This window comes from Lissotriton helveticus, chromosome 3_1 (assembly GCF_964261635.1).
Source record: "Lissotriton helveticus chromosome 3_1, aLisHel1.1, whole genome shotgun sequence".
Classification (NCBI taxonomy): Eukaryota; Metazoa; Chordata; class Amphibia; order Caudata; family Salamandridae; genus Lissotriton; species Lissotriton helveticus.
The window spans coordinates 1,079,382,389-1,079,395,128 of NC_136061.1; positions in this window are offsets into that span (position 1 = coordinate 1,079,382,389).

Below are 12,740 nucleotides of genomic sequence, written 5' to 3' on the forward strand. Positions count from 1 at the left end.
GTGGGCCTGAGGGATACTTGAAGCAGAAATATCTGCCGGTGCACGGTATGGTTCCGTCACGGCTGCAGAGGGTCAGGGGGTCGGCGTGGCTTCACCGACGCGTGGGGAAAGGGCAAGTCCCTGTTCGGGCGCCATTATGTGGTAAATAAATAAATAATACCTCTCTTTTTGACTAGACATATATCATAACAGATAGCTCAATAAATAAGAGTCAAGATTCGAGGTAGTAGGAGTTTTGCAGGTTTAATACAGCATAAGGACAGGAACAGGACAACCTGCATAGGAATAGGATGACAGGGCCCAGCAGCTGCTGGGGCTGGATCTGGGATGAGCGCGCTGACTTTTAATAACAATACATGAGCATATATACATAACGCAAACACATAGCATTACATTGCAGTAGGCGTAGCAGTGGGTGGAGCAGAAGGCGTGACGCGTAGCAGTCGCGAAAGATAAGGGCGAAAGTAGGTGTAACTGGGCGTATACATAGACATGTGATGTAAACGTAACAGAATATGTCATGAATGGGGCGGAAACCATGGGAGGGGGCTACCTAAGGAGCCGGGACCTCTAACCTGATGGTGCGCGCAAACTAGCAGTGACGTGTTACTAGGAGAAGCTGGGGGCTATGAACTCTGTGCTAGGAGCAGAGACTGAAGTCTGGAGAGTCAGGGCGACATGTACCTAAACAGTATCTAGTATCTGATGTTTAGAGAACATGTTGATATAAACTAGAAGTCAGGAGAGGAAAGGCTAACTTGATTCTAAGACTGGACCATGCATTATTCTACATGTAGTACGTGATGAAGAATATTAAATGACCATTAAATGCAGTATTTCTCTAACATGGAGACGTGAAGGCTAGACAATGACGGAAACTATCGATGCGATTCAGTAGCTTAGGAATGCAGAGAAGGTGGACTGAACTGATAACTGGAAACATAACATATTCTTGGCAGACTCAGAGACTGAGCCAGGCTGGGCCGGGCACTGCGAGGCAGGAAGTAAGTGAAGGGTCGAGGATACAGGTGGGGGCTGTATCGCTCCTCAGCGAGGCTTCAGGAGACAGGAGCTGAATCTGGTGTCCAGGCCCTTTTGAGGCCTAGAAACGGGGACTTTATAATAGAATAACGTGCACACTGAGAAACGTGGCAACGTAGCTTTACATAGGCCTGATATTCGTAGTATTCACGAGGACTGGAAACTGGCATACTAGAGGTGGACACAACTGTAATTGCGTCATTAATCGGACATGGGGAATGCATATGCATATTTAATCATGCACACATAACATATGATGGATGACACGTAGGGACACAGAACATGGCGAAATTTACTTTTCCACATTCCCCATGACTTCCTTGGAATGCAAAGGATGAACACTATAATGTTCATATATTTCTTCATTTTTAGAGGGTTCTACTTTCTCAATTTGACCACCACACAAATCGCTATCCTCTTCTTCACTTACTTCCTCTTCTGCAACACATACATTCTTGTAGTACTTATTGTTTTTCTTCAAATACAATGTTGCCTTTTTGACTTTCCTAACATCCACTAAATCTTGCCATATTTTCTTACTCTTTGTCGGAACCCCATTAACTAAGATAACCAGAGGTTCCTCTTCCACTTTTTCTACTCCAATTGTATTAATGTTTTTCTTCAAATCTAGAGGCAAATAAACAACTCTTCCCTTTAATCCTCTCTGTAAATCTGATGGAGGCAATTTCCCTGTCTTTGGCTCCATTCTTACAATAGCCTGAAAGGGATGGATACTTTGAATCAAAATAGATTTATAAGTATTCAAATCCTTCAATTCAGAAGGAATCTCAACCAATTCCAGATTATTATGAACCGCTCTAGCAGGCATCCGGTTTTGATTTAATTTGTTACAACAATAAGTACACACACGTTGGTCCAATCCCAAATCAAAACAATTTTCTACCATCAAGTATGTAGCAAAAATCCTTCCATTCACTATTATTTTCCCTTTCACTTTTCGCATATAAATCCACTAACTTAGTCTGATTCTTATAATAAGTGCGTCGACAACACACACAAGTGAAATTAGGCCTTTCACTTGATTTCACCTGAAACGTGGCAATTTCCTTCTGAAAATTATCTGTACTGGAAACCTGTACACTATCTTCCACATTACCCTCTTCTTCTGGGTCAATTTCAACATTCTCCTCTTTACTTGCAAAGTAACAAAACTCAATTTCTTCACAAATATTCTTCACATCTATTTCAGAACCATGCAAAAGAGCAGTGCATAATTGTTTAAGCATAATTGCTGGACTCTTAGCATAATACAACATTCTAACTAATTTCCTCACTTTATTATGATGCACTGTTAGCATCCTGAAATGATGAAAAACACTCTGGCATACTCTCCTGAAAAGACAAGCCAGTGAATGACCATGCAAACCTGTCACTTCTCTCACTCTGCAAGGATCTAATTCTTGCAACAACTTCATTTTCTGCTTTAAACTTTTTTTATTAAATGTCCGTACAAAATCACAAAGCAAATTGATGGAATCCTGTCGCACACTGCAAATACTACTACACTTCCAGATATACACTGGCCCCTTAGGACGTCTTTCTAAAACCTCATTACCTAACACCTCTTCTGCCTCTGTTGTCACAAGTTTTTCTTTTTCAACTGGACAACCATCTTTCACCTCATAAGCTCGACCACTGGTGTCAACTGCATGCACCAAATCATTATCCTGGAAATAACTCTCCTCATTAAAAAATGCCTCACAACTTGAACTATGCATCCATTCTCCTGAAAAAACTTCACAAAAATTACTACGATTAACTGTTCTCTTCCATCTACTATTTCTTTTGAAATCATAAATTGCCTTGTTTAGCTTCCTAATTCTATTGATTATCAAAATAAAAACTTTCGCTTAATTTCAAATGCCTGATCAATAATTTTCTCCACTTTTTTTTTTCTCTTATAAAAAACCACTTTCTGTTGACCTTTCTTAATATTTTTTAACAAATTGCCAATTATCCTGTTGCGGAACATTCATCTACGAATGTCCCTAAACTGATTTTTCCTTCTACTACCATGCACAGAGTTATCTCCTGCTCTAGCAGTAACATTTTTGATTGGCCTTTCCTTTCCGTTTAAATTCGTTCTCTTTTTCTGGACTAAAACATTTTCTGTAGTACTACTTTTTTTTCTACAAATATTTCTTATGAATGATTTCGTTGTCTTACCCGGAGCTTTCTTGGTGACTTGCCGAGTTTTTATTGTAGAGGACTGCTGCAAAAATGTTGTAAGCTGCTGTCTTTGACGTTTTGTAGCCTTTCGGTTTCGTTGTTTAGACGGCATTATGTACTTTTGAATTGATCTGCAGTTGAATCTGTGGTAAAATATAATTAAAAATGTTATTAACCACTATTAGCAAACAGTAAATCAATAACAGTCGTCAAAAATGTAACACACTACTTGTCATTTTTTCATATATAATAATTTTTAGTGCATTGGCAAATTTAGTAGTCACAAATAGTAGCAAAGAAATGGAATACTTCTACATTTCACCTGTGCTGTTTTATATGTGAATCTGAACTAATTTTATTAGCATATTTGACTATTTTATTAAAGACACTACACACAACCTGTTTTTGAAGTTGTGTTTAATTTTAAATGAAACGGTTTACATGTTTACTTTTCATTTCCAGTAACTTTTAAAAATAAATGTTTATAGTTCCATAGGCTCAAGCAGGTCAGCTTCCCACCCTATGTCATACAATTCTGACAAATCGGCATCCTCATCATGTTCTTCATTATCCTCAGGATTTAAATCATCCAAGGGATCTACTTCCACTGATGTTTCAATCACAATTTCAATGATAATATCGAGATCAACAGATTGCTCATTATCACTCATGCTTGATGTTGTCGTTATCTTTAAAGAAAGAGAACAACAATGAGATGTTGCAGAGTAAGAGACAAATCTCAGAGACTATAATTGTACAATTTTTTAACAAGAGTAACATTTTGCAGATATTATTTAACCATGTCCAGCGATGCTGCGGAGGTGAGGCCTATGTCCAATTTTTCAGTGAACAGGACTCATTTCTTCTTAACCTTGGATAAGCCTCACCAACTCTGTCCCCTGCTCATACTTAAATGTAAAGGGGCAGATTTATGTTAACAGGCGCATCCCCAAGGATGCACCAGTTAACGTGCGTTGTTGTTCTGCCACCCATGATGTGCTGCATTTACAATGTGGAGCACCATTGAGCAAAAACAGCACAGATTCGTCACGCATCTGTGTCGCAAAAGCATCACATTGCAGGAATCACGTCGTAAGAGCGACATGTCTACTGCAATGCACAGGGGCAAGCCACACATTGCATGGTGCATCACTCCTTATGCCTGTTTCAAACAGGCGTAAGGATTTGATTCAGCAATGCCATAAAGCTGACTCAGTGAAATCTTCTAAATTTCACTGTGTTAGTTTTACAGGGCTTTCATGCAAATGAATGCCCACCCTGCAACAAAACGCCTATATGAAACCTGACGCAGGTTTCATGTGGCACAGGACTTTACACCATGACACATCTGCCTAGATGCATCAAGTTGTAAATATGTCGCAACATAGCACATCTTTTGCACCGCCGCTGCGTCACAAAAGTGACGCACAGCGGCGCAAAAGAGGCACACGGCTATCATAAATCTGTCCCTAACATTTTAAATGATTGATTCTTGATGACGATAAGGTGTGGCCTATCCAGAGGTTTGTTTGAGGTGAGGCCTACTCAGGGTTGCAGATTAACACATCATGTGCTTTACATATACCTACATTCATCAGGAAGTGACTTAAAATGCCCTAAGACACATGAAATCGTTTTTTTAAGGCCCTTGCATCATTTTTGCGTTACTTTTAACATGGCTATGTAACTAAAAGAATCAAAATCTAAATTTGCCAAGCACACATGGGGGCGTATTTAAAAGGACCTTGCACCACAAGGAAATGTCTTAAAATAAAATGGGAAAAATTACATCAAAGGTACTCAAAAGCCTTTTAAATATACCCCAAGCAACCTATGAAACTTTAGCACTACATATCAAGAAAACTAATTGATTTCAAAAAACGTTTTTAAACACATCATATAAATCAATTATATACATACATTCAAGGGGAAATGACTTAAAATGCCCTAAGACACATGAAAGCGTTTTTTTAAGGCCCTTGCACCATTTTTGGGTCATTTTTAACATGGCTATGTAACTCAAAGAATCAAAATCTAAATTTGCCAAGCACAGATGGGGGCGTATTTACAAGGACCTTGCACCACAGGGAAAGGTCTTAAATTAAAATGGGAAAAATAACATCAGAGAGACTCAAAGGCCTTATAAATATGCCCCAAGCAACCTATGAAACTCTAGCAGTACATATCCAGAAATCTAATTGATTTCAAAAAACGTTTTTAAACACATCATATAAATCAATGATATACCTACATTCAAGGGGAAATGACTTAAAATGCCCTAAGACACATGAAAGCGTTTTTTTAAGGCCCTTGCACCATTTTTGGGTCACTTTTAACATGGCTATGTAAATCAAAGAATCAAAATCTAAATTTGCCAAGCACACATGGGGGCGTATTTACAAGGACCTTGCACCACAAGGAAATGTCTTAAAATAAAATGGGAAAAATTACATCAAAGGAACTCAAAAGCCTTGTAAATATGCCCCAAGCAACCTATGAAACTCTAGCAGTACATATCAAGAAACCTAATTGATTTCAAAAAACGTTTTTAAACACATCTTGTAAAGCAATTATATTCCTACATTCATGGGGAAGTGAGTTAAAATGCCCTAAGACACATGAAAGCATTTTTGTAAGACCCTTGCACTATTTTTGCGTCACTTTTAACATGGCTATGTAACTTAAAGAAACAAAATCTATTTGTAAAACACTTGACACAAAGCAACATTTTAAATACACAACTTTCTTCATAATTTTCTCCCTAAAGCATACTATTCTCTATCTAAATTAAATGAATCTTTTCTCACCTTAGCAAATACTTTATGAGTTTCAAAACAGTCTCAGACACACACCAATTTGTCTTTAGCAGAGCAAAAGGTATGCACTCCAGAGTCTGCAAGCAACAATGCCACAGAAATGCTGTAATTCATCACACATATCTCTCATGTCACCCAATCAAAACTCTTCCCTCACTTTTTTCAAATCAACACCCTTCCCCCCTCTGCCCTTTCTGCCTTTTTTTCCATAGCAACCACCTCCTGAAAGACCTCTGATGTTTGCAAGTTCACACAACAATGTTTCAATTGAACTCTGAACTATCAGTACACCTGCATATCCAGTGCAATCTTTCATAAAATGATTTTTTCTTGACCATTCAAATTACATCTTTCAAAGAACTCATCCATGCACCCTAACTTTCTGTTTTCAGCAATCAAAATCCACCAATCACTGCTACTGCTTCATTAACACAGAAACTCCACAGTTTTTTTCATTTTAACCTCTTATTTTTTAAACTGCCATTTCATTGCCACACTTCATCTGACTGCAGCAGAACCTTCTCTCACCATGTTTTCTGTCTGGATTGTTGGACATAGTTACATCTACTGGGCTCAAAGGTATGCTGATAACAGAAATTTACCTAACCTCAATTTACAAAATGTGGAAATTAAGTGGATTGGCCACAGAGGATTAAAATGTCACCAATTGATACCATTGGTGAAAACCTTTTTGCATTTGCCAAAATCTGACCTGTTAATTGTGCACTGTGGAGGAAATGACTTGGGCACTTTGACTGGGGTAGGTCTGGAAATGCTTTTAAAGACACCTTTGACCAATTGATGGCACTTTTTCCTCAAACTGCCTTGGTATATTCAAATATATGCCAAAGACAGAAATAGAGGTGGTCGAACCAATTTTGTCCACAAATTGAGAAATCGAGGAAGCATGTAAATAAGTCTGTTTCAGCTTACATGAGAGACCATGGAATGGGCTCCATGTACAACAATAACTTGCGTTACTACATGCAAGATATCTACAGAGGAGATGGAGTTCACTTCTCAGATGAGGGGAACAGAATTTTCATTCAGAATTTAAGACTGTGCATTGGTACCTACTTATAAGTACCTAAATCTTCCATAAACCCAAAAGCTCTTCTCAGAGCTACCCTAACTATGATCACCATAAACAAATTTTAAATGTAAATTTTTTTTTACTAATTTTCCCAATTTACGCTTTCTGGGGCGCTACCCGTTACGCGCACCGGACGCTAACCGTGCGAAAATATTTTAAAAAATGTATTTTTTTCGCACATATGGACCTCCTCAGCCACCCTCAGAAAACCTAGGGGGTCAGGATACGTCTACCGTGCCCCCTTCTACCCATTCTGAACATTTTTTGCCCTCCATCTTGTATCTCAATTCTACCGAAACACAAAATGGAGGACTCCCGTAACGCTGCCGGTTCGCGTACCGGGGCGCGCTCTGGAATGTGCTCGATCAAAAAAGGTGGGAAAGTAATTTACAGAAAAACGACTGGAGACACTTTCACCAAATATAGATTAGCTCATACTACATACCAATCCCTACCATTTTCACAAATATGATTGGAATTCCATTTAGCCATTTGGCCTGTAGACCTCTCTAAATACCCTGAGGTAAATTACTTCACAAAACACATCTGAAGTGTTGGAATTGACAACCAATTAAAATGTTACTTTCATTTTCTACTTTTTTTACCTGTCATTTGATTGGTTATGTACCTGAATATATATAAAGAAAGAGAGAAAAACACAGCCATTTTGACTACTACTTCCTGAAGTACATTGCAAGATCATTTTCACTCACAACTTAAACTTGTTTTTAAAAGGTAAGATGTTATTTTATAAATTTGAAAACATTTTCAGATAGTTATATACTATCCCTCTGTAAGAGTTACACATTGAAAAAGGCTTGTTTATTATAATTATGGACTGATTTAGGTTTCTGTGGTATAATTATGAATTTACTTAGGCTTTTTCACAGGCACTTTTTAATAGTACTACTTCACGCCTCAAAAGTACCTGTCTGAACTTAAACCCAACAGTGCCCTATCTCTACTGATATATTTATTTTTTATGCAAATTTCAGCACAAAAATGGAAGGAGAACAGAACGTTTCCTTTGAAATTGTCCTAGACATGAACAATGAGGAAATCATTGAACCCATTGACTTGAAATTCATGGATGAATCACGAGACCATGAACTTCTACAATGTGTAGAATCTGTGGATTTGTTACTTCATTATGATGACGGTCAAATGTGGGAAGTTATGTTCACTCAACAAGAGGACATATCGGACAGTCAAATGTTAGACGTTCTATTAAATTTTGAAAAAGAATCAGAAAAATAAAATTATATTTAATATTAAAAAATTGTTTGAGTCTTTAATCATTTTTATATGTAATTCATAAACTAGTACCAAATTGATTATAATGTAAAGTTAGACTTATAGTATACTGTGCACAATCCCAAAAATAAATTTATATTTAATAATCATAAATATTGCTACTTAAATAAAAATAAATAAAAAAAAAACAACAAAAAGAACAATCAATAAACATACAATATTTCAAAATATCATAGTCTATCATTCTTTTTTCCTTATAGTACGCTCCCTAGACCGCTTCCCGGTGCGCGTACCGGGCGCTCCCCCCCAAAAAAAACCACAAATATTTTTTTTTTTTTTGCCCCGCGCGGCCCTTTTAAAGCCTCCACATCAAACCTAGAGGGTCAGGGAGGATCTTCTAGGCCCCCTTATGATCATTTCCCCCTTTTTTTTGGCCTCCTCTTGTCTCTCGATCCTACCGAGAGACAAGATGGCAGCCGCTCCGGACTGTTTAGAATGTTGACAGACACCGGAGAGCCAATCAGCTTCGCTTCGCGAAGTTCCGTTACGCGTCAAGTACGCGAACCGGGGCGCTAGCCGAGGCGCTGTTACAGATATATATATTTTTTTGAACGTTAATTTATCAAAATCCACTGCAGCACATATATTGAGACCTAGCAAAGGCACATCGGGCTAACAGTCCCTACAATTTTGCCAAGTTTCGTGCAAATCCATTCAGCCGTTCGGGCTAAAAGTGAGGCCAACCGCCCTATGGAAATTAACATGGGAAAACGCGTTTTGGGACCCCCTTTTTTCTCGGGCCCCCCTTGACGAACCCCCCCAAATTTCCAGGGGCTACTCAGAAACAAAATGTTCCATTTTCCTGAAAATTTCAGCCAACTCCGTCCACAAACGCCAAAGTTATTAGACATAGAATTTTCAAAAATACCATAGAGAAAAAATCCTAACTATATATACCTACTGGCGACCGCCAGTAGGTAATACATATATATATATATATATATATATATATATATATATATATATATATATATATATATATATATATATATATATATATATATATATATATATATATATATATATATATATATATATATATATATATATATATTACCTACTGGCGGTCGCCAGTAGGTATATATAGTTAGGATTTTTTCCCTATGGGATTTTTGAAAATTCTATGTCTAATAACTTTGGCGTTTGTGGACGGAATTGGCTGAAATTTTCTGGAAAATGGAACATTTTGTTTCTGAGCAGCCCCTGGAAATTTGGGGGGGGTTCGTCAAGGGGGGGCCGAGAAAAAAGGGGGGTCCCAAAACGTGTTTTTAACATTGAGTTTTCCATAGGGCGGTCTGTCGCACTTTTAGCCCGAACGGCTGAATGGATTTGCACGAAACTTGGCAAAATTGTAGAGACTGGTAGCCCGATGTGCCTTTTGTAGGTCTCAATATATGTGCTCCAGTGGATTTTGAGAAATTAACGTTTAAAAAAAGATATATATCTGTAAGCGCGCTCCAGGCAGCGCTCCGGTCCGCGGACCTTAAGCGTACCGGAACTTCGCGTATCCGGCGTCTGTAAACATTCCAAACAGTCCGGAGCGGCCGCCATCTTGTCTCTCGGTAGGATTGAGAGACAAAATGAGGCCAAATCAAAGGTGGAAATAACCATAAGGGGGCATAGTAGATCCTCCCTGACCCCTTAGGTTTAATGTGGAGGCTTTAAAAGGGCCCCGCGGGGCAAAAAAAAAAAAAATTTTTTTTTGTTTTTTTGCGTGGGTAGTGCCCGGTCCGCGAACCGGGAAGCGTTCTGGGCAGCGTACTGCAATGAAAAATGAATGATAGACTTTTCAAATGCTGTATGTTAATTGATTGTTGGTTTTGTTGATTATTTTTTATTTTTTTTATTTTTTAAGCATTTTTTATTGTGTTTCATAATTTATTAAACTTTCTAACATTTCATTGTCAGAAATTTCATAATTATCATGGAATATACATTGTAGTCTCTGAGGTTGTAAAATGTCCTCATTTGCAAGGAGGTTATCTACTGCTTGTACACATTGCAGTAGTTCTTGGTCCCAAGTTTCATCCATAAATTCAATCTCATTTGGATCAATGATTTCTGTGTTGGACTCTGGAAGGACAATTTCAAATGAAATTTTTTGTTCGCTTTCCATTTTCCCTGAAATTTGCATAAAAAAAATATATATTAGTAGAGGTAGGGCACTGTTGGGATTAATTTTAGATAGGCAGTTTTTAACAGTGAATTTATCTTTGGGCAGTGTATAGTATCAGAGTGGAAGTAGGAATATAAAAAATTGTATCTAAATTTATAAGTACTACAGAGGGATAGTATATAACTAACAGAAAAAGTTTACCATATTAACTTATAGTGCACAATATACTTCAGTTTTAAAAATAAAAACTTACCTTTAGAAAGAAGTTGAAGGAATTAGTGAAAATCCTATTGAAATGTACACCAAGAAGTAGTAGTCAAAATGGCTGTGTTTCCTTCTCTTCCTTTATATATATTCGGGTACATAACCAATCAAATGTCAGGTAAAAAAAGTAGAAAATGAAAGTAACATTTTAATTGGTTGTCAATTCCAACACTTCAGATGTGTTTTGTGAAGTAATTTACCTCACGGTATTTAGAGAGGTCTACAGGCTAAATGGCTAAATGGAATTCCAATCAAATTTGTGAAAATGGTAGGGATTGGTATGTAGTATGAGCTAATCTATATTTGGTGAAATTGTCTCAAGTGGCTTTTGTGTGAACTACTTTCCCACCTTTTTTGATGGTGCGCTTCCCAGGGAGCGACCCGGTACGCGAACCGCTGAGCGCCCCGGTTCGCGGACCTTAAGCGTTCCGGGAGTCCACCATTTTGTGTTTCGGTCGAATTAAGATACAAGATGGAGGGCAAATAATGTTCAGAATGGGTAGAAGGGGGCACGGTAGAGTTATCTTGACCCCCTAGGTTTTCTGAGGGTGGCTGAGGAGGCTTATATGTGCGGAAAAAAAAACATTTTTAAAAAAAAATTCGCGAGGTTAGCTCCCGGTTCGCGTACCGGGTAGCGGCCCCGGTAGCGTATTTTGTTGAAAATTAGTGAAAAATGTTAGAATTAAATAATAATTGTGAGTGATCAGATGTAGGGTAGCTCTGAGAAGAGCTTTTGGGTTTATGGTACATTTAGGTACTTATAAGTAGGTACCAATGCACATTCTTAAATTCAGAGTGAAAACTCTGTTGCCCTCATCTGAGAAGTGAACTCCATCTCCTCTGTAGATATCTTGCATGTAGTAACGCAAGTTATTGTTGTACAGGGAGCCCATTCCATGGTCTCTCATGTAAGCTGAAACAGATTTGTTTACATGCTTCCTCGACTTCTCAATTTGTGGACAAAATTGGTTTGACCACCTCCATTTCTGTCTTTGGCATATATTTGAATATACCAAGGCAGTCTGAGGAAAAAGTGCCATTAATTGCTCAAAGGTGTCCTTTAAAAGCATTTCCAGACCTACACCAGTCAAAGTGCCCAAGTCATTACCTCCACAGTGCACAATTAACAGGTCAGGTTTGGGCAAATGCATAAAGGTTTTCACCAATGGTATCAATTGGTGACATTTTAATCCTCTGTGGCCAAACCACTTAATTTCCACATCTTGTAAATTGAGGTTAGGTAAATTCCTGTTTTCAACGTACCTTTGAGCCCAGTGAATATAACTATGACCAACAATCCAGACAGAAAACATGGTGAGAGAAGGTTCTCCTGCAGTCAGATGAAGTGTGGCAATGAAATGGCAGTTGAAAAAATGAGAGTTTGAAATGAAAAAAACTGTGGAGTTTCTGTGTTCATGAAGCAGTAACAGTGATTGGTGGATTTTGATTGCTGAAAACAAAAAGTTAGGGTGCACGGATGTGTTCTTTGAAAGATGTATTTTGAGTGGTCAATAAAAAATCATTAAATGAAAGAATGCACTGGATATGCAGGTGCACTGAGAGTTCAGAGTTCAATTGCAACATTGTTGTGTGAACTTGCAAACAACAGAGTTCTTCCAGGAGGTGGTTGCCATGCAGATAAAGCAGAAAGGGCAGAGGGGGGATGGGTTTTCATTTGAAAAAAGTGATGGAAGACTTTTGATTGGGTGACATGAGAGATATGTGTGAAGAATTACAGCATTTCTGTGCTTTTCATAGCTGCAGACTCTGGAGTGCATACCTTTTGCTCTGCTACAGACAAATTGGTGTGTTTCTGAGACTGTTTTCAAACTCAAAGTATTTGCTAAGGTGAGAAAATATTTCTTTACTTTAGATAGAGAATAGTGTGCTTTAAGGAGAAAATTAT